The sequence below is a fragment of the Sebastes fasciatus genome, chromosome 16, assembly GCF_043250625.1.
Source record: "Sebastes fasciatus isolate fSebFas1 chromosome 16, fSebFas1.pri, whole genome shotgun sequence".
Classification (NCBI taxonomy): Eukaryota; Metazoa; Chordata; class Actinopteri; order Perciformes; family Sebastidae; genus Sebastes; species Sebastes fasciatus.
Window position 1 is genome coordinate 17,324,762 of NC_133810.1, and position 21,961 is coordinate 17,346,722.

Sequence of the window (21,961 nt, forward strand, 5' to 3'; positions counted from 1 at the left end):
TGTAAATTCGGTCACATTTTCTTAACCTAAAAATATAAGGTAATTGTCTACCGGCAGCCTCCAGGGACCTGCTGTGCAGCAGATCTAGCGGATTGAAGCTTTCTTGAACGAGTGTATAGGAAATTCATTTTTACCGGCCAGGGTGGTGGATGGTCTCCATAATTTACTCGGCAAACACTAAATGTACTCACATTTGGCAACTGCGAGTGTTAAATTTGTACCCTGGTCGTAGGTGATGGTCTGTGATTGACCTGTCCAGTTGTTGACCTGCACCTGTCCACTATCTTCACCCATGAATGGTGATGCTTACTTTATCTATTTTTTGTTAAGTATCATCCACTTAAAACACAAACTTATTAGATAATGCACGAGAGTAACATATTATATATTTCTTAACAAAATCAGTTGTCAATAAATATTGGAAAACAGTAACATTTGTGCTCCAAACAACTATTTGCTCTTAGCGCCATTAGCTGCTCTCCGCCGGCTCAGCCATCTCCTGTTGATAACCGCGTGGAGACAATCCCGGCTCAAACTCTGAATCATAGAAATGCTCTAAGACTATATAGCCCCTTTAAAGGATATATTCCCACATGCCCTTATGTACATTTATATAACAGTTTTTGGAATAGCTGTAGTCACTCCCTCTCCCCATACTGATGGTGAAGAGATCCCTTCATAAAGCATTTCCAATGTAAGTGATAGCAGAACACAGTCCTTGTTCTGTGCAACTCTAAAGTTCAACCCAAGTTAATACGAGGCATCAGCAGGCTGAGTCAGCAGAATCAGGAGGATGTCTTCCAAAGTTATTGTGTTTTTAGTACAGAATTCAAACTTTTTGATTCCTTAGACAGTGTTTGCTTGCTGAGCTGCTGTGGACAGATGGTAACACAAAGAGGGTATTGTGTACAAAAAAAGCGTTGGAAGATATTTACTTGATTTGTCAAACATAGACTGCTGACGTTTCATATTAAGTTCAGTTGAACTTTACAATTAATTTTACACAGAATGAGGACAGTAGATTCTCTTTCATTGGAATTTTTAAAAATATTTTGAAACCTGCATCGTTTACATCCTTGTTAATATTAGGCAGCAGTCTTCTACCACCATTTGCTGGTGCACTGTTGCGTTTTTCGGCTCATCATCGCCAATAACTGTTGAATAGCAGTGGAATAGCGTGAGACTGTCATCCCTCTACTATCTCTATATAATAGAAGCAGAAAATGTACCTTTAATGCTAGACTGCTGCTTATTTTTGGTTGTCGACTCCACATAATAGCAACATCACAATCTTTTAAGATTAGGCTGCGCCACACATAACCACATTTTGTAATTTCATAAACACTATCAGGTGCTTGTTAGGATACCTGGCAGGAAGCCAATTATACAGGGCAGTCTGTCCCAAAGATAGACATGAGTCGACCACGAGGCAATTGTAGATCGTGTTGTGCTGTATTTAATGATCAAGTTTTTAAATATAATGTGTTGCCTGATGGGAAGTTAATGAGCTTCTAATAGCAGCATTCAACATACTTGAAAACTACGCTATAAAGTTAGAAACTTTGATTACTCAAATCAAATGTTTTGTTAGATTTGAGCATTTTTTTCATAAAATCATTACCGTAAATGTGTGTGTGCACGTGTGTCTGCCTGTGTGCACAGTCTTTTTTCAGCAGGCTCGAGACCTATGGGAGCCAATTAGAGTGTAATGTTGGAGATGACAAAAGAGACTCAGTTTGGTCCAGCCCACCCGTCTCTGCCTTGTATACCCCTGGCTTGATAGCCAAACAGAGGTTTAATAAGAGAGGTGTCTGGCACTCTCATCTCCTCTCAGACACACAGGAAGCCCAGCGGTCACAGAGTTTGGGTTTAGATGAGGTCACTGCCCCCGTGGGCTCAGCTGGAAGAAAGGAGACAGTGAAATAAATGGACAAGAGACTGGAGAGCAGAAGAACCAGTTACTAAGATGAAGCTTGGTGTGTGTCCCAGAGATATTATACAACCGAATATGGGATGAGATTGCAGATCAAATGTTTCCCATATAACTGGAAGTCAGACCCGACTCTCCTGTGGGGAAATGTGGTAGAACAGGTTCACCTTTCTACCTTCATTTTAAGATCTTATTTCAGTGGCTGTTTTGATGACTCAGGGAAGAAGACCACCAGTGACTGAACACACACACAGATGAACATTGATGTACTTTTGATATTGTGTGGCTGGCTGTGCTGAAATAGTTTGCTAAAGCAGAAATATGGTTTAGATTTAAAGTTATGCAAACCCGATCCAAGTTGTTCCTGATTAACATACATATTTGCAATATTTGATAATCGGATAATAATAATAATAACTTTTATATTTATACATGTTCACATATCGAAAGTTCCCGATGTAACTATGGTTCTATGAATCTTTCCTGATTCAGTGCTTAACACTGAATATCTTCTGTCTCGCACACACGCAGGTCGATCAGCAAAGTCACGTGTGACCTCCGATGACCCTGGTCCGGTTTATGTTCTGGTGTCATCCACAAGATCATTCCTACAGAATCTTCTCGCAGGCTCACGACATTCCGAGTGAGTAAGCACTCTGGCGGTCATCCAGGATTCATTGAACCGTAGTTACATCTGTAACTTTCGTTCTATTTAATCATTCCTGACCATCAGAGGCAGTGCTTTAACACTGGATGTCTTATAACAACAGAGTTACGTACCTACCTAATTTAGCATAATTTAGCATAGTTTAAACTAATGCTACCACAGTAGTTCACCTGCGTAAGCGAGGAGATGAAAAAGTAATGATCTTGTGGATGATGGAAGATATTCAGTGTTAAACACTGCCTCTCTCTGAAAGGATGAAATAGAACAATGGAGTTTATTAAAAAAAACTTTCAGTAATCCAAAATAGCTGTAAAACTTAAGGGCGCTTTCACAAGCCAACATTTGGGCAGTTTTAATCTAACTGGTGTGGTTAGTTTGGGCAGTTGTGAACGCAGTAATCGTGCGGACCAAAACAACCAGTCCGAGATCGCTTGCGAGAGGTGGTCTCGGACCGTTTCCAAGCAAACCAAAAGAGATGGACACAGGTAAATGACAGGTTAACATGAATGGGAGAAAACTGACCCGGACTTCTATAGAAGTTTGATGTTTGCTTGACATCTGGGCCGAAGAGAACATACAGAATATGCTAAATAAAGTCCAAAAAAGTAGTGACGTTTATAAAGTAATTTGAGATAAACTGGAGGAGAAAGGATTCGTGTGCATAGTAGATCAGTGCAGTGAAAAAACTTTGACAGCAATATTTCAAAGTCCGCTATTCCCTGCATAGAAGTGGCAGCTCTCGAAACGAATAAGATAAATCCGTTCGTTCGTACCCGCCCCTCAGCTAATTAATTATTTTGTTTGGTACGGTTTAATTTGTGCACTATGAAAACGAACCAGACTAAATAGAAAATTAACCAAAAGTATCAATTTCACTCTGACAGCAGCCTCAATTGAAAATGCAATACAGCTACACAACATTTAGTTTTTGGAAATAGGGATGGTATTGAAAACAAAAAGCCACCATGTCTTTATCTGTTTATTTGTTTTCACTTGAGATCCAAAAATAGTTTCACTTTTTAATAAAAAAAAAAAACTACCTTATCATTAAATTGCATTGCAAAAAGTTTTTTTTTATTGAGAGCTTAAGGCACATTTATGTGTTATGTATTAAGTGGAAAGCCAAACTGCACTAGTAGGGGATGATAGAGATTACCTTTACTTTTCCATTTGTGGCTGCTTATAATTCTCTGTACTGTGTGTTGATAAATCTCTTTAGCCTGAAGTTTTAATAGATGGTAAGAACACAACTTTCTACTGCTTTCTCCTGATAAAGGAGTCTGTAAAGTCCACTCATAAATATGTTATATATGTTACAGATATATGAAAATGTAGCAGCACGTTGCCTTAATTTTTTTTCTGATTTTCCAAATCAGATCTTTTTAGTCTCTAGCTACATTGTCTCGGAACCAAGCCAGCAGCATTCCCCAGAGGCATAGCTTCACATCTCTTGCATTGTCAAATGCAGTGGGCTCTACAAACCTCTTTTCTTCAGCTGGCAGAGTGAAGGTCTCCGGCAGCAGAGACAGTTGGGAAGCATCTAAAGTCTTTCCATCACCCAGTGTGTAACTGCAGGTTCCTGCTGTGTCACTCTAGGCTCGCTCAACTTGGATTTTCCTTTTGTTTCTCTCAGGTTGTCTAACACACAAAACGCGTAGGGTGCACTGAGGGCCTTGTTGTATGTCTCCCAGCAAATCTTGTACCTTTGCAATTGTCTCTCACACTCCTTGATCTATGCAGCCAGGAGGTAGGACTGTAAAACAGTCAAGGTTTTGTCTTTTTGCCAAATCGGAGTAGTTGATAGTTGTATGTACATTTTGAAAACTCACAGGTATGTCATAATTTGCATGGATGACTAACTCTGCTGAAAGGACATTTTAACCCTTACACCCTGTGGAATCTCAGGTGTCTCTTTCCTTCAGAAATGGCAGGGTGTAGTTTGGATGTGTTGGATATTTCAGGAGGAAAATCTCTAGTCTCGAAGGAAATCAGCTTATCACAAATTATAGGAGGGTAATCAGAGCATTCATGAACCCTACTGACTGTGGTGATCCCCTGGTATTTAATGGAGCGCCACCATTAAGTTGACATTTTTGGCTTTTAGTGAAATATCTTGGTTCGATCCTTGGCTTTTACTGTCTGCATGTCAAGGTGACCTTGAGCGAGACACCCCAATTTGCTCTCCGGGCGCTTCACGGATGGGTGGGTTACTGATTTTCATGTCTGTATGTACAGTATATGACAACTATATATATATTTTTTAAATTAGATGGATTTCCATTTTGGCACAGATATGCATGGTGCCAAGATGATGAATCCCAATGACTTTGGTGATATCATGGCTTTACCTGTAGTGCCATCAGCTGGTAAAAGTATTCACTCATCCAGTGAAATATCTCAACAACCTTTGGATGGATTGCTGTGAGCTTTGGTACAGACATTGGTGTAATCACCATGGTGATCCTTTGACTTTTTATCCAGCGCCGCCGGGTCAAAATGTTACCAATACTTAACCAATACTTTGATTTATGACAAATACCTGGTCAACATGGGAAACATTGTGCCTGCTTAGCAGCATGTTAGCATTGTTTTTATGATTATGTTTGCATATTATAGTTAGCATTAACAGCTTCACAGAGACGCTAGCATGGCTGTTGACCCTCAGTCTTATTACCAGGTGGATCATCTTTAGGCAGCAGTAACAGTCTGAGTGATGATGATTGGAGTGTCCTAACTGGCTGTGGACATGACGCTTTGAGCTAAGCTTTTGTTGTTTACGCCTTGTTCCAATTTTTTCCTGTCGCTCGCGCTGAGAGTGCCGCAACATGGACGAGCAACGACTGATTAGTTTAGATAAAATGAGCCATCAGTGCCGCCGACAGTGGGAGAAAACCCTGTCAATTGTCCTGGATGTAGATGAGGACATTGACTTGATTATTGCCACTTTGAGCACAAGCATTGACGCTATAGCAGTTATGTGCGTAGTGTTAACTTGTGAAAACATACCTGGTATCAAGAAATGTAGCAACCATCTCACTAATGTCTAGTAACTATGTTTCCATGCATTCATAATTCTGTTTTTTCTCATTTAGTCATGTAGTTTGGCGCATAGGAATACCAGTTTTTTTTTGAAAGAGGGTTTTCATCTAGGTGTCATTACTTTCCATTATTTTCTGCACAGTGTGACCATCATGTCAGCTTTTAGAAACCATGGAGACAAGTGGATCTCTGGAAGGAGGAAAAACAATATATAAAAAATTCAAGACATTACAGCATGCAGAAAAATTGCAGTAAATGTTAATGGGTCATGGGGTTCCGGTCATATGTATGTATATTTGTGTTGATCTTAATATAAAACCTTTATTTAACTAGGAAGTCACATTGAGATTAAAACCTCTTTTACAAGTGAGACCTAGCCAAGACAGGGTCAAATAGCAGCATCCAACAAATAAAGACAACGTTGAATCACGACAGCAACAATAGGTACGACAAAATACATTACATCATTATACAGTGCATTAACAATGCAGCATTTTGGTCATGTGCTTGCTATTTAATTGAAACAAATGCAGCTTGCAGTGACCACTTCCTTTATTCTATGTTTAAAATCATTTAAAGAGATAATGATCTCAAGTTTAAGCTTGGCCTGCAGATCGTTCCAGGACGAAGGACCTTAGTGGAACAGGCTTGTTTTGCCAGCTTCTGTACTGATAGAAGGCACTTTAAACTGAAACCATTTATGTGACCTTAGATCATAACTGTTGTGGAGAATTACAAACTTCAGGCTTAAGTAAGTCAGAAGTTTGCCAGAGATGATCTTATAGACTAAAATGTACCAGTGTTGTAACCTCCGCAGAGTGAGGGATGACCATCCTACCATGCTGTATAAGGTACAGAAGTAATTTTAGTAAATTACTCCTGACTGCTCAAGATTGTTTGGTTGAAATTCCAGCATGCATTCACAATCCCATCTTTAGGCCCCACCTGGGGAGCAAAAAAGTTTTCGTTGGTCCATCAGTAAATCACCATCACTTTACTGTGGACATTTAAGGCATTAAAGCACACAGCATGGACCGGGCGAAACAGTGAATTACCCTAATTCCATCCATCTTACCTGCCATGTCTTACCCCAAACATACTGAACATGGCGCTGAGAAGATTTTAGCTGTTAGCCTTTTGTCCTATACTTCCCAAACTATTTCCATTATCTTAAGGTCAGAGGCTGGCTCTGCCTGCCGGCTGCAATATTTATCAATCAAACAGGTCTGAGACAACAGAGAAAAGTGGAGTGGCACAGCAAAGAGCACTTAGCCTGGATAAACAGGCGGCTAGTACCATGGATCACTGCACTGCTAAGCCTGTCACTAGGAGAGGGGCTAGAGGGGGGGGACAGAGAGGGGAGAAACTCCGGACACAGTGTACGTGGGTGTGTTAATGTGTGTGTGCGCGTGTGTGTCTTAGAGTGAGGCTTTGGGGAGAAACACAGGCCTGGTCAAAATGTCATCAGCGTGCCAGCTTATAGCAGCTTGAAAGGCTTAGAGTTGTGATATTTATCCTGTGGGCTTTGGCAGGGAGGTGGACTGGGAGAGAAAATATCTGTAATTTCATGGTGTCTTCAGGGGAAATTTGATTTCAGATGGCTGGCAGTCTGATAAATAGGAACTGCTGCCTGCAATCCTTTCCTAAAGGGATGGAAGAAAGGGTACAAGTCTCCCTTACATCTGAGTCGGCATGAGTGTGAATGTGTGTACTCATACAGTGGTGTATGTACGTCTATAAGATGAGAAAAGCTGATCTTTTATGCATGTCCCAGTGCTTGAGTGGCGCTTTAGAGTGGACTTCCATTTTGATTGACTGGATTGGTTGTGATTACCCCCTGCACTGCACGGGTTTATATTTCAATTGTCCCTTGAGAGCACTTGTTCAGGAGTTAAATAAGGTCAGAAATTCTTTATCTTTTTTTTATGTGACTGTATTTCATCCTGTGCCTCTGCGCCTCCGCCAAGCCCGGGCTGTCGGCTCTCACAGAATTAAAACCAACATCCTCACAATCTCATCATGAATCTTTAACGATGAAATCATATCCTATTAATTCAATAGAGACCTCTAAAATTCAATATGGTGTGTAAACAATTAGATATCCCTGCCCATCTTTTTCTCTCTATTTATATTTAATGCGACTCTTGACACAGTCGAAGGGGAGGGATACGGAGATAATAGGAAGGAGTGTAGAAAGCAGTTAAGTGGATGAGAAAAGAGGAGAACGAGAAAATCCTCATTTGGTTTTGCCTACACACTTCATTATGGTGGATCAGGCCAGTAAATACAGTAATGGCTAAGTACTGATAAACAGCTCTAGCTTGATTAGTCCTCATCCTTTTTCCCCTTTTTGTTTCACAACTGTTTCACAACAGCGCACATGCTGTTTCATACATGACAGGCGCTACATCAAGATTCAACCCTCTACATACTGTTTAACATCCCACAACATCAGTGATTGCAACAGAGGTGTAATGTTTTTGAAGCACTCACATGCCTCCAATTAGATCAGGTACTGTGCAAACAGTGAACGGCATCTCTGGAAGAGATTCAAAAGGAGCATGACCTTATTTCCAGTTAAAGAGGCAGTGGGAGGCAGAAAGGATGGATTTAGCAGCTCTCAAGTAGAAACAGCTGACTCTGACTCTGGTGCCCAATAACAAGTCTATTCTCCTCATCTGCCAACAGCTCCAAATGCTCCTGAAAAATGCTGCTGATGCTTGTGAAGAGTCGAGCCCATGGCTCTTTTTGGCGGTGAGTCTCTCTCTCACTCAGCATATATTCATCTGTGTGTTCACCAGCGGTCTCAAGTGATGCCCTATACTGTAGTATTTGTCATAGTGCCACCAGCATCGAGAAACAGACTGCTTGACGGGGACGGCAGAAAAACACATTTTAGCCACCTAAAAGAAAGATCCATCTAAAATAATTGATGCCCGTTTAAGTGTACGCTATATTTACAATATTTTTTGACAGCGAGCTGAACTGAAAGTGAAACTTATCTATACTGTTTTTTTCAACAGAGTCTGGCTGCTTTGGAGAGAGCATAGGTAAATTTAACTTTCAGTTCAATTCCCTGTCAGAAAGGAGAAGGAAAAGGGCTGTGTGAGGGCAAGATAAAGTGGTGGAAATATTCTAAATATAGCGTACACTTAAACGGATATTGTTTTTTTAGGTAGGCTTTTCTTTTAGGTGGCTAAAATAGGTTTTTCTACCGTCTCCGTCCACAGCACTGTATTACTTTGCTCTGATGTCGGTGCTCCTGTCTGTCTCTCGATGCTGTGGGCACGCCGACCGTCATCTACTGTAAGTAATACACCTACTACGGATAAGTACCTCATACAACCCCACTTCAAAACACCCAAACTATGGATTTTTCATGACTATCTTAATATAGTACTCACATGCCATGCTGTGAAACAGTCCATTTTCTAGCATGACTACACTGTAAAAGATAAAGGACAAAAAACACAATCCTCATTCTGCGCAAAAAAATTTAATATAACATTCAGCCGAAGCTGATATGAGACAACAAAATGTCAAACCGCTGCTCGCTTCCTGTTTCCTACTGACAGTCAACCACGGTTTCTTTTCTAACCGAACTTTAACCATGGTGGTGTCAGGTCAGAAAATGCTTTTATTTTTGTAACGGTTTTGCAAAGCACAGACAAATTATGCCGTACTGCCGATAGTGGCGTCAAATCAGAAAGCTCTTAAATGTGTCATTTTGGAGGGAAATTAGAAATTACATATTTTGATGTGGATGACTTGTTGGAGACAGTCTGAGTTAGCTAAATCATGTATTACTGTATTCATATTGTGTGTTGTGCATGATCAGATTTCAGTGCAGCAGGTCAGGTCAACAGGCTTGTGCACCAGACTGCTAAAACTGCTGCTCCTGAATACCATTTTAAATTCATCACTTGTTTGAAGGTTACATGTTCAATTGCAAACACCATTTTAATGAGAATGCCATCAATTGTGACATTTCTTTCCTCCCTCTTGTAAATTACTACCATGCAGTTGCAGACATTATGAAAATCACATAATTCTATGTGATACATGATTTGATATGATAATATACAAAAAATAGAGACACACCAATACGGATATCGGGCCGATATTGAGCTGGATCGGATATCTGCGACAACGGGGCCGATCTATTCTATTTGGTTCTATGTTTATATACTATATACATTATTTATTGGGATTTTAATTCCTGTTTAAGTTTTGACCAATTTGTTGCTGCATTAAAAGGTTTACACTTGAATTGTAATTCCTGTCAATTTCGAAGATTTACCAAATTGCCGGTGTGAGTTATCATTTCAATAACAAATAACAATTCAGTAACTTTATATCTATGTATTTATTAGGAAAGTAATGTTTAAGTCAAGCCTGATGTTGCCTTACATATAAAATAATGATCCCAGTTACTTCCACATAGTGAGGCATACAGCTTATTAATTTAAGACCGGTATCGGATCGGTACTCGGTAGCGTCTGATACCCAAAGCCCAGGTATCACTATTGGTATCGGGACTGAAAAAGTCGGATCGATGCATCCCTTACAAAAATGATATATATACAATATTAAAATATTCTGTCATAGTGTGCAATTAGCTGTCATCACAACATCCAGTCTCACATGATAGCGCAGGTGTTAATTTTACAGAACAAGCCAAACACTTTGGTTTGACAGACACTCACATAACACATACTTTCACCTCTATTATCATTAGCTTCATACAATTCTAGCATATAATTTTCTTCGCAGTAATCTCTAGGTCAATCACGTACAAAGACTGGGTGTGAATTTGCAAATACGCGCGCACACACACACACACACACACATACGCACACATTTATGAGGCTTTGATGTAAGCCATCCCCGTAATGATCAGGGCTTTGCTCATCTCATTTCCTTGATTGAAGCTGTACAGCAGCATAAATAATTCATTCTCATGTATATTGCAATGTTTCGAATCATGTTTTTAGATTTCAGTTTGATCAGTCAATTCGGAACACATGTACACCTTTGCCAAGCTGTCCTAAATGTAAATCTATTTTGGATTGATCCCTCTGTAAGACAGGTGATTCTGTCCGAACAGATGCGTCCAAAGATCGACTAACAAACAGCTGTGTGACGGGACTAATGACTAAAATGAAAATGGTGCAGATATACTTTTTGCATTGGCCTTTTTCAGTAGTGCTAGACAATGTTTTACTTAAATATTGCTAAATTAACATATAGATTTATATATTTGCTCTGTAATCCCTATTTTGTTTTTATTAGACACACGTCAGGTTTTGTTTTTGATGTCTTCCCATTTTTTATCACATGCACATGGTAGCCTGCAGTCTCTTCCTTGATGTTCACACAAAAGCCTTTTAGCACCACTAAGTAACTGAGAGTGAAGAAAATGCTAATACTGCCTTAGTCACTTGGCAATGCCCCTTCAACCTGCTGCTCGGGGCCTTCAAAGTCCCACTAACTTTGCTTTTAAAGCAGCACGATCACACAAGGTGACATTCTAAGTTATTATTCATTCACACAAACAAGACGGCAATTAACCAATTACAGCTTGTTAGTAACCGTGTGTCAAGGATAATTGGTGAAAAAAAATGTAGGAAGTTCAACTTCTTTGCACCGAGGCGATTCAAGTTGTTTATCAAAGCAGGAGATTCACACCCTTTTCTTTTTTTTCTTTGTCTTGGTAAGAGCTGAAATGTAAGTTGTTCGTTCAACATATTCATGCAGTGCAACAATAAATTGCTGTCCTTGATTCTGCCTCAGGTGAAACAATGTGACATCAAAGCTTGTTAACATAAAAATGTTGCGTCATCATAAATCTTTTATTTAAAAGGTCAAGTGGAAATAAGCTTTTGTGAGTATATTGTGCAATTTAGAACTTGATTTTCACTGAATGATTTTTGGTAGAGATGCCCCGATCACTTATTTTGCCACCAATACAGTTGACGATCGTCTATGGGCCGATACGCGGCCGATACGCGGCCGATACCGTTATAACAGTTGGTATATAAGACTCCAGACTAGCTTTTTTCACCACCATAATTTCAACTATCCCGAAGTCAGTCTTCATTAGCCAAGCAGGAATGTGCTGCCCACTGGCTGCTAACGTTAACTAGCTCTCCTCCTGCCGATTATCTGTCTCACACATGGGGTTGTAATGGTGTACCGGTATCAAGGTATACTGTGGTATGAAAGTTGACAGTTATCATACCGTGCACATTTGCTTAAAACAACTGACATAAGTGAGTGTATGTGTGAGTTAAAGGTACAGACAAGAGCAGTCTGGCAATTTTTCATTTATTAGTTAATTTTACATGCGATAGTGCTGCTAACATGTAAACTAACATGCTTTAGTTATATAACATATTATAGTTAGATGTTATTTTTGGCTGGACCGCAAAAGGCCAGCCCTACAAACGCAAAAGTTTGTCACTGAGTGAGTGACTGAGTGATGAAGTTACAGGATTGGTCGGCCGACTGTTGGAGTTTCCTCATTGGCCGTTGCTCTTTCAAAATGAAAAGGCGGAGAACAGTTCTGTGTTTATGTTTTCTGGGGAGCGTGTCAGCGGTTCAATGTATCATTACATAGTGCTGTTGTTGTGCATGTGCTATTGTCTATGTTCGTTTAAGTTACATTATGTTGTGCTTCGTATTGTGTTACCGTACATTCAAACCAAGCGCGAAGCAAGTTTTCACTTCACTTTCCTCCATTTCCGCCATCAGAAACGGAAGAAATAACCACTGTTGCTGCTTTGTACATGTTGTGGAAGTCCCAGATATGTCAGAAAACCAAACGCTGCAGTGTCTGGGTTCATAACGTCACCCGGCGGCGAGCTGTATTCACATACAGCGCCATTGAACTGACTATCTAACAAGCAACACGTCGCAACTGCGGTATGAACCCAAAATAAACAGACTGCTGTGATTTCATTGCAATAAACGGATCAAAAATTATGCCGAAATAACGACATTATGATGTTGATTTGTAAAAAGTCTGAATTCATGCCTTGTCAGGTCTGTCCACAAGACGAGAAACAAACAACTTTTAAAATGCTTGTTTTCTGAATGGAGTTCGGATCGATCAGTACCAGGATATGCTAACATCGTAGCTGCTCCATTTACACTCCATCTAGGAATAAAAACGGCATCAACAACGTCAGTGATGACAGCGGGAATATCTTACCGCTGATAAACTTATAGTATTGTTACACACCGCTTATATGATGAATGCTTTTGATAAACTGAAATACTTTTAACCTTGCATACCGTATGTCGTGCTAATACCTTTTCACCTTGTATAAAATGTATAATATACTGACTAGTAAATGTTACCATTTACTATTACTGAATGCCATTTGCTTCATTATAAGTTGTCTTTCAATCAAATATTAAGATATGAGTGGAAAAAAAAAACATGAAACATGACCACTGACTATTTGTGTAACAATTTAGCCACGAATTCACACACTGACCATATACGGTCCAGCCATATACTCGGTTTTGACCGAGTCTTGTTTTATCAGGTTTATAATTCTGTTTATTATAATTCTGTTCTCATTCATTTAAGGGTCATTGGAACTGACAATACTACTACTACCATTACTACTACTACTACAGCTACGAATAATAATATAATAATAGTATAATACCGTATACCGGGAAACCGGGATATTTTCTGAGATGGTTATTGTAATGTGAAAATCTCATACCGTTACAACCCTACTCACACACTTTATAAAAGTTCCACACCGCCGACATGTTTTGTTTTGTTTTAGTAGCGTGTCATGCGCCTGAGTATTTGAAGCTCCTGGCCAGTGAACGAGGTGGGGGGCTGGAAACCACACACACACAAGCAGATTGTTGCGCTCAGCCGCATGCACGAGTGTTTAACCCAACCACAGGTGTCTAGTACTAGTTTACTGAATATTGGCCGATGACGATAAATCGAGGCATCCCTAATTTCTGGTTTAAACTTTGTTTTCATTAGATGACAGTAATCATATCCACCTGTAAACATCTAGGAAATCATATTCATCCAAACAACATTTCCACATCATCTTGAATCTCTCCTGAAATGCCACATTATGCCGATTTTATTGGACTTTTACTTCTTTGCCATCAACAACTGCCAGGAAAACACAATTTGCATGAGTCCATCTGTTGCAGGTAGCACTGATGAAAAGTGAAAACACGAGAATATCAAAGCTCGCTGTCAGCGCTAGCCTTCGCAAAAAGTTCACCTTGTGTGTTTCCACATCAATTACACAGAAGGGCAGAGGTGTTGCGAGCTAAATGTGTCACTGAGTTCACTTGCAACAAGGCTTGTTTGTTTGGCTGTCTGGAATGCTGTCAATTAGACAAACAAGATTCACGCTGCTTTTCTGCAGGGAAGCGGCGGGTTTCTGTGGAGCTTCTGGTGTTGGTGTTCCTGTATGTGTGTGGTGCATATATGGCTCTGCTCAACTTGTCGGGGGCAGAGTGGTCATTCTGTCACCACAGATGGACAGGAAAAGCCCGGGGGGCATCTGAAAAGCCACAGGCAATGTCGTTTGCATACCGTGTGTGTGCGCATGTGTTTGTGTGTGTGGTATCCTAGCATTTGTGCCGTAAGTATGTGTGTGTGTGTGTGTGTGTGCGCCACAACAGTGTAGCTGACAGAAGCAGTACAACCCCCCTCTCATGCAACAAATGCCATCCCTGTCTGCTTGGTTTGCCCTCCAAATCGTCAGATCAGTCACACACATAGACACATAAACACATACAAGCCCATATACACATGGGTTCACACACGCACACACACACACACAATATGGCCACCCGGAAACAAATATCTCTGGGACCAGATTATATTCAGAAAGGCCAGTTTAGCATCACTCGAACGAATGGCTTATTTATTTCCCCGGGTGGTAAACGGTGCTGTCCTTCAGAACTACACACACACACTGAAATAGATAAACATGCATGCAGAGGAGTAGTGTTGTAATGGAAATGATGGAGAAAGCGGAGTGAGATATTACTGTGATGACGTGCCTTGGGGAAAATGAAGGGTGGGGGGGGCGGCCATGCTGCAGGCAAAGTAGATTGCAAAAACAAATTTATCCTGTCATGTTTACTCATCTATGACCTTCTCCTAAATTATTCAAAGTGCAGAAAGTATATATAGTATGTCTTTTTTTTATATTTCTGATTTGTTCATCCTGGCTTTTATTGCAATTTACAGTATTTCACTAACTCTCTCTGCAAAATAATTAAGGCAAGAGATTTTGCCAAGTCTGTGTGCCCTATATAGGTTTTTCAAAATAAAGGATATAGAGATTTGTTTGCCAGTTGGCTGTCACAGCTGCTAATGAATTAATCAAAACTGCACACAGACTGGAATATTCATGATACACCCCTCATCAGGAACGGCACACCCAACATGGCAGTAAAGCATAGTGCTAATTGGGGTGGTATCAGCCAATCGCACCAGTTTACTGCTCTCCAGAGGCCAATGTGTCCACCTCTTTAAATTTTGTGGTGACTGATTTACATAATAAGTAATACAATGTTTTTTCTCTCTCTTGTGCGCATCATGTTCATAGATAAATTACATCTGATTTGCAAATAACAAATTCTTTCATAATGAACTGCCTTATGGAAATTGATGTTACAGGAATAAAAACAATGTTCTTAAAACTGGTGCAAGTTACAACAAAAGTTCTCTTCAATATGTGGTCAGCAAACTGTAACATATTGGATATGTCAAACAAGCCTAGCCTCTTAAATACCAGGGCACTTATTGCAATAAGCACAATATGGCAAAAAGAGGATGATTGTCTACTGATATTGATAACAATCTAATTTTGACTGATTACAGTGCTGTCTGTGTATTGATAAATACTTGTTTTTTTTCCCCAAAAGAGCACCAAACTCAAATATTTCACTCTAGACAGATATCATGAGGTTAGAAAAAGAGTCAGCCAATGTACCGTACCCCCACTACTTTCTGTCCAAAGCATGAACTGAATGCTTCCTTTGCACTGAAACCCTCTGAAGTGCTTTTTGGCTTTAAAGAATCTGAATTCATACTGTTTCAGAGCATCAGGGGTGGAACATTTATGTAAGTGACTTTTTAAAAAACTGCAATATATGTTCCAATTCAGCGTCAACCTTGCAGCACTCTAGACCTCTTTACTTTATGTGATGGCTCACCTTGCTAAGAGGCACGCTATTGACATGGAAATTACAGAAGCGCTGGTAAAAAAAAAAAGAGGTTTACCTTTACTGAAAAGGCTCATGATATTTTTTTTTTGGGTTGCTTCAAAGCTTCAAAGGTTCGCTAACTGGTCAGAATACTAACAGGTAATATTGAAGTCTTTATAAATGGATGAAAAGGAGTAATTTCAAAATACCTTGCATGCAAACATCAAACTAATAAATAAGCATAAATTATCAAATGATTAAAAACAGACTCTAAAAGGTATAAACAAGTAAAAAAAAAGCGGTACCACTTTATTTGAAGGTGTTTGCACAAGACTGTTGTGACATTGTCATAACCATTACATGACACGTTTTATTGGGGTTAGGGTTCATTAACTGAATGGCACTTCATGACAACAGTCATGAACATTCATAAATATTCATTCATGTTCATGACGGGTGTCATGTCGTGGTTATGACAGTATCATAACAGTGTCATGCTTCTCAAGGTCAAAGAAGACAGCTGATGGTGTAGAACAGATTGTTACTGTAAATAATAAGGTGATTGAACGAGTCTCAACTTCTATTTTTTTTCCCTAGACCTGACTTTTAACCTTGAGTGTCATTCAAAACATCTCAGGGTGAAGTTAGTAATTCAAGCAATGCTTTTATCAGCATTTGATTATGGTGATATTTTATTATATGCATGCAAATTCATCTTCTTTGATAATGTTAGATTCAGTATACCATGCTGCGTTAATCACAAGGTAGCCACGCCCTAAAGCATCCCCTGCTTTATGGTCTATTTGACTCTAAGTGGGACCATAATTTACTAAATGAACATCATGCTGTATTGAAGAAGACTTGAAACTAGTGATTGAGACCATAAACTCATGTTTACAATGTTTACTGAGGTAATAAATCAAGTGAGAAGTAGGCTCATTTTCTCATAGACTTCTATACAATCAGACCTTTTTTTGCAACCAGAGGAGTCGCCCCCTGCTGGATATTAGAAAGAATGCAAATTAAAGGGACTCCCGCATTGGCTTCAGTTTTTAGACCTGGAGGTAGCCACCTGTGCGAGCTACAGAGACACTTTGAACTACATTAATTTATAAGCATGCAGTATTTCAAAAACAGGATTAAGGACTATTTGAATACTGAATGTACATGTCTTGTTACTGAACATCACTGCTTATTCATTTGTTGATGCAGTTTGCTGTTTGCATGTCTCTTTTGTTAAATTTTTTGTGTTGCTTTTGACTTTTTGGTGTTTTGTTTTTAAGTCTGTTATTTGTACTTTTATGTGAAACTTTTATGCTGCTGTCTTGGCCAGGTCTCCCTCGGAAAAGTGATTTTTTTTTAATGTTAACGGGACTATCCTGGTAAAATAAAAATAAAAAAATATGTACAGTTAAAACGGTGTCTCTGCTGGTGGGCCGACAACCACTGGGTGGTTCAGGTCAAATAAGGCTTGGGGGCTGCAGTTGCCTCAGGCGGCTGGAGGTTACCTGGCTTATCTCCATCATTTTATGTCAAATGTGCAATATCATCTCCATTACACCGCAGGGGACTACTGTATAATTCTGTATAATTCCATTTATAAAATGCAGCAAGGAAAATCCCTTGAACCTGACTGTCGGTATCTGTTCTGAGGGGAATGTTTTTTAAGTACAATGATTGATCCAGATTGTTGTGGTTCTAACCGTAACCTACGAAGTGCAGTTATGCTTTGCAACAATTTTGGTGGTTATGTTACACGGTCTGCTTGATGGAGAACATTTTTAAGCTTGTGGGAGATTGCAGAAGACTGCGTCCTCCTCTTCACATAGTGCTGCATGGTGTTTTGCAGGTGTATTTTTTCCTGGAAATGGGCACTGCTCAGACCACTCTTCCATAGAAGTTAACCTTAAATGTTTCCATTTTATAGCGGGTTTTGGCAGCTAACTTTAATTTGTATCTGTAACCTGTTCCGTGTTGGCGGAAGTGATCCCCCATGACCCTGTCGCTAAGAAACCATGAACACATAGTGTGAATGATACTGAAAGTGCAAAGGCATTAGATGTCATAGCAGTGGTATATGGGTATTATATCATGACTATGAACCTGATTTGAGCTACCCGTGTTATAATTATAATTGATTGCTGTCTTAATGAACATGCATACCAGTGAATCAGGGCTCTACAAAAATGATTGCCCACATGTCTGGGGCAAGTAAAATGCCACGTCGGGCTCGTAACTGTAGTAACTCACTTGCCCGATCTGGCAAAAAGAATTAAACACATTGTTTTTTCGGAGCCGATGATGAAAGATGCTAAGAAGTATTCTGATTCATTTACTCAAAGTTGAGATGAAATGAAAAATTAACCCTATTTAGCAATGAATGCAATTTTTTTTTTACAAAAAAATAGACTTCTTTGTATTTTTATATCAAAATCCAATCATCTTTTCTTCCTATAAAACTAAATATGACGTGTGCTTACCTAAGATAGTCCTCTGAAGCTCCGTATCGCGCTCCATTTTAATCTCGCCCACTTTTTAGCGGTCCAATCAAATGCAAGGATTTGATTTAAATCCCTCTTGTAACTGTGCACCGCTCAAATATTCAGTTTAACTGGGGAATACGTCACAGCACGGAAGCTAAAGACGCTTTAAACATGGAAATTCATTTTTGTTGTTATTTGAGAAGCGCTAATAAATAAAACAATTTGTATAGGAGGCAAATAAAAATTGACTTTAGGTAAGTACTGTAGATATCTGACACAGTTGCCTGCTGGGGCAAGTAAAAAAAGCCCATTAACGCTGAACCCTGTGAATGATTGAATACATGAATTCCTTTAAAAAAGACCAAACAAATCTGCATGTTCTAATGGAACTGAATACAGTGACATCCAGGCATTCAGCCAGTAATGTAGATGATGACACACACACACGCACACACAGTACTTTGTTGGTGATAGGACATTTTGAGGAATCAGGATTCCTGCTGATAAATGAACTCTTGTTGCCTTTTATGCTCAGTAATAACCCGCAATTTCCTCACATTTGTTAATCCTGAATGATAGCAATCTACGTGTCATTTAATTTCAGCAGGCCACTATTATTACCACATTATTTTAACAAAAACTCCCCACCACTGCCAACCAATTTTGTCACGCACACAAGATAGATATTCAGCTGTAGAGCCCAGGAGTGTAACCTGCACTGATCCTAGCGGCTCACTGGAGGTTAGAATAGCATGTTTTCAATCAAGAAGCCTTTCTGTTCCTCTGGTGTTTGTCAAAGAAAGTAACTCAATTTAGCACACTGTGCTTTTCAATCTCGTTGCCGTAAAGGCTCAGATACAGTAATCACAAAACTTGATTGTTAGTAGAAAGAAAAAGATTTATCAGAAAGTTTATAACAGAGAAAGTAATAGCACATTTATGTTATCTCCAGTGTTTGTCCTCCTTATTCTCTATCTACTGATTAAATCAAAGGCATTACAACAATGTGTCTTATCTTAATTGTATGAGTTGGACGTTAAAGTTTGACCCAAACTGTAACAAGTACTTGCTTGCAACTTCTTACCCTATGGCTGAATGTAGATATACGTTCACCAACTTCCAATTCCAATCCCATACTAACATCGGCTTATGAAATTGCCTGACAAAAACTTCTTTAGAACCATGGTGTACATGTAAAGTATATGAATTGAAAACCTGGGATCTATTAATTCTTCCATCAATAGGGTTTGCTGATAATGGCATAAAGAAAGTAGATGAAGTGCTGGGTTTGAAGGACAGGTATAGAAAAACGACAGCTTTACAGATAATATTTTTAAGTAGTATGACCTTGACCTTATACCATATCTAGAATCATTTTTAAGTAGGTGTTCACACAGCAACCTTCCTTAAAGTTAGGACTTAAATAGACAATCTAATCATATATAATATATACTGTATCCTGAATCTACAAAAGATGACTCGAGTGCAGGCTGCTGTGACATACGGACAGCCACGCGAAGTGCATTCCTGTGATAAAGCCTTCCCTTTATCTCCTTGTGACTGACAGTGGAACACTCCTGCCATCTCTCTGCCTTTTTTCCACAGGACCCTGAACAACACAAAAGTCACCGGATCCCCAGAGAGCATTTCTCACAACTTTGCAAACACTCCGTGTTTTGATGTGCCGGTTTTTTGATGACGCAGTACGTTTCAGTGATCAAGGGCAGTTCAGAAGAGGACAGTAAAGGTGAGCGGATAAGCAAACACACATACACCCACTTTGAGTTGTTTGCCAGAACACCTGTGCGTTTGAAAAAGAGAGCAACACAAAGCGTCTCTCTTTTTCTTTTTTCTTTTTATTCTGCAGCCATGAGGTGACATGCCATTGTTTTACCCCCGTATTTCTCCCCTGTGAATTTTGATTCCTGCCAGAGAAAGGATGGGCCTATTGAAGTGCTATATGAGAGAGGCCATTAGACACTGAGCTGGTCATCACTCTACTGTGAAAGGCATTCTACTGATGTGCTGTCCTTCGTACAAGTTAACTTTTTACAAAATATGCATGCATTTTGGTGTCCACAGAATTCAAGTCCAGCTCCAAAAAAAGGAAGGAGCATGTTTCCCAGAATATGGTAGTCCGGATATGCATATATCAACAACCATAGTTCAAAACCACCTGTGATATCTTCACATCAAAGCCAACTGATATTTGTCCTTGCGATTGAATCAGTGAGAGGGCACACTTTTTTCAAATTCAGTTCTCATAGTACATTCTCAACTGTGAAAAGGCAGCTTGTAACATCAAAATAAAGCTATACAGTTTGTAACATTTCGGGGGATCTTTTGGCAGAAATGGAATATAATATTAATAATAGGGGTGTCAAAGTTAACGCAGAATCGTTTTAACGCTACTAATTTCTTTCACGCATTAACACAACTTGCGATTTTTAGGTTGAAGTGGGCTCAGTGTAAAGGCTCAATTTTGGCGAGGAAAAACTGGCATGGCTATTTTCAAAGGGGTCCCCTGACCTCTGACCTCAAGATATATGAATGAAAATGGGTTCTATGGATACCCACGAGTCTTCCCTTTACAGACATGCCCACTTTATGATAATCACATGCAGTTTGGGGCAAGTCATAGTCAAGTCAGCACACTGACACACTGACAGCTGTTGTTTCCTGTTGGGCTTGAGTTTGCCATGTTATGATTTGAGCATATTTTTATGCTAAATGCAGTACCTGTGAGGGTTTTGGGACAATACTTGTCATTGTTTTGTGTTGTTACTTGATTTCCAATAATAAATATATACATACATTTGCATAAAGCAAGCATATTTGCCCACTCCCATTGATTAGAGTATTGAATACTTGACAAATCTCCCTTTAAGATACATTTTGAACAGATAAAAAATGTTTTATTAATTTACAATTAATCAAGGACAATTATGCAATTAATCACAATCAAATTGACAGTCCTAATTAATACGTATTTTTTAAGTAGTTTTCTTTAGTGTATAATTGCCTGAAAATAAGAGTTGTGTTTTCGTTAGCTTAGAATGAGCTGTTTATATGTACAAATGGAGCTGATCCTCTTCGAGGAGCCTGCCGCCATGTTTCTACAGTAGCCCAGAACGGACAAACCACTGTGTTAACCTTTCCTGCTTGGGCCGGAGTCGATAACGTTAACCGCCGACTCTCCACTCAGCCGCAAGACACAGGAAACCTCTCTTGGTCTACAGTACACACAGCCTGGATTTCATAGGCAAAAACTATCCAGATAACTTTCAAAAGCAAATCAGTTTAGCCTTCCGCCAAGTGATTTATGCGCCAGTTTCCAGCCCTTCTGAAGTATTGTGCAGATTGTGTTTCCCCCTGAAGTCAGCTAAGGTAGTAATCAACCAGCTGGATAACATTGCCCAGAAACTTTAGTCATCAAACTCATGTGGAAAAGATTGAATGAAAGGAATATGCTCATAAAATCTATTGTTATTAGCCAGCTGTTTGGCATTACATCATAAAACAGTGAGAATGTGCAGACCTTATTTATCCCGGCTTTTTTTTATGCCTCTGCGCCGGCAACAGCCATGGCCGGAAGTGTTATGTTTTTCGGGTTGTACGTCTGTGCATCCG

At 39.5% G+C, this 21,961-nt stretch overlaps 1 long non-coding RNA gene across 1 annotated transcript in view; it reads left to right on the forward strand.

The window, feature by feature from the left end:
* Positions 1-20,501, forward strand: part of LOC141752285 (uncharacterized) — a 110,367-nt gene extending 89,866 nt beyond the window's left edge. Inside the window, exons 3-5 of the long non-coding RNA XR_012590200.1 lie at positions 8,325-8,390; positions 19,937-20,078; positions 20,199-20,501. This is a non-coding gene — a long non-coding RNA (uncharacterized LOC141752285). The remainder of the gene's footprint in view (positions 1-8,324; positions 8,391-19,936; positions 20,079-20,198) is intronic.
* Positions 20,502-21,961: the final 1,460 nt, after the last annotated feature.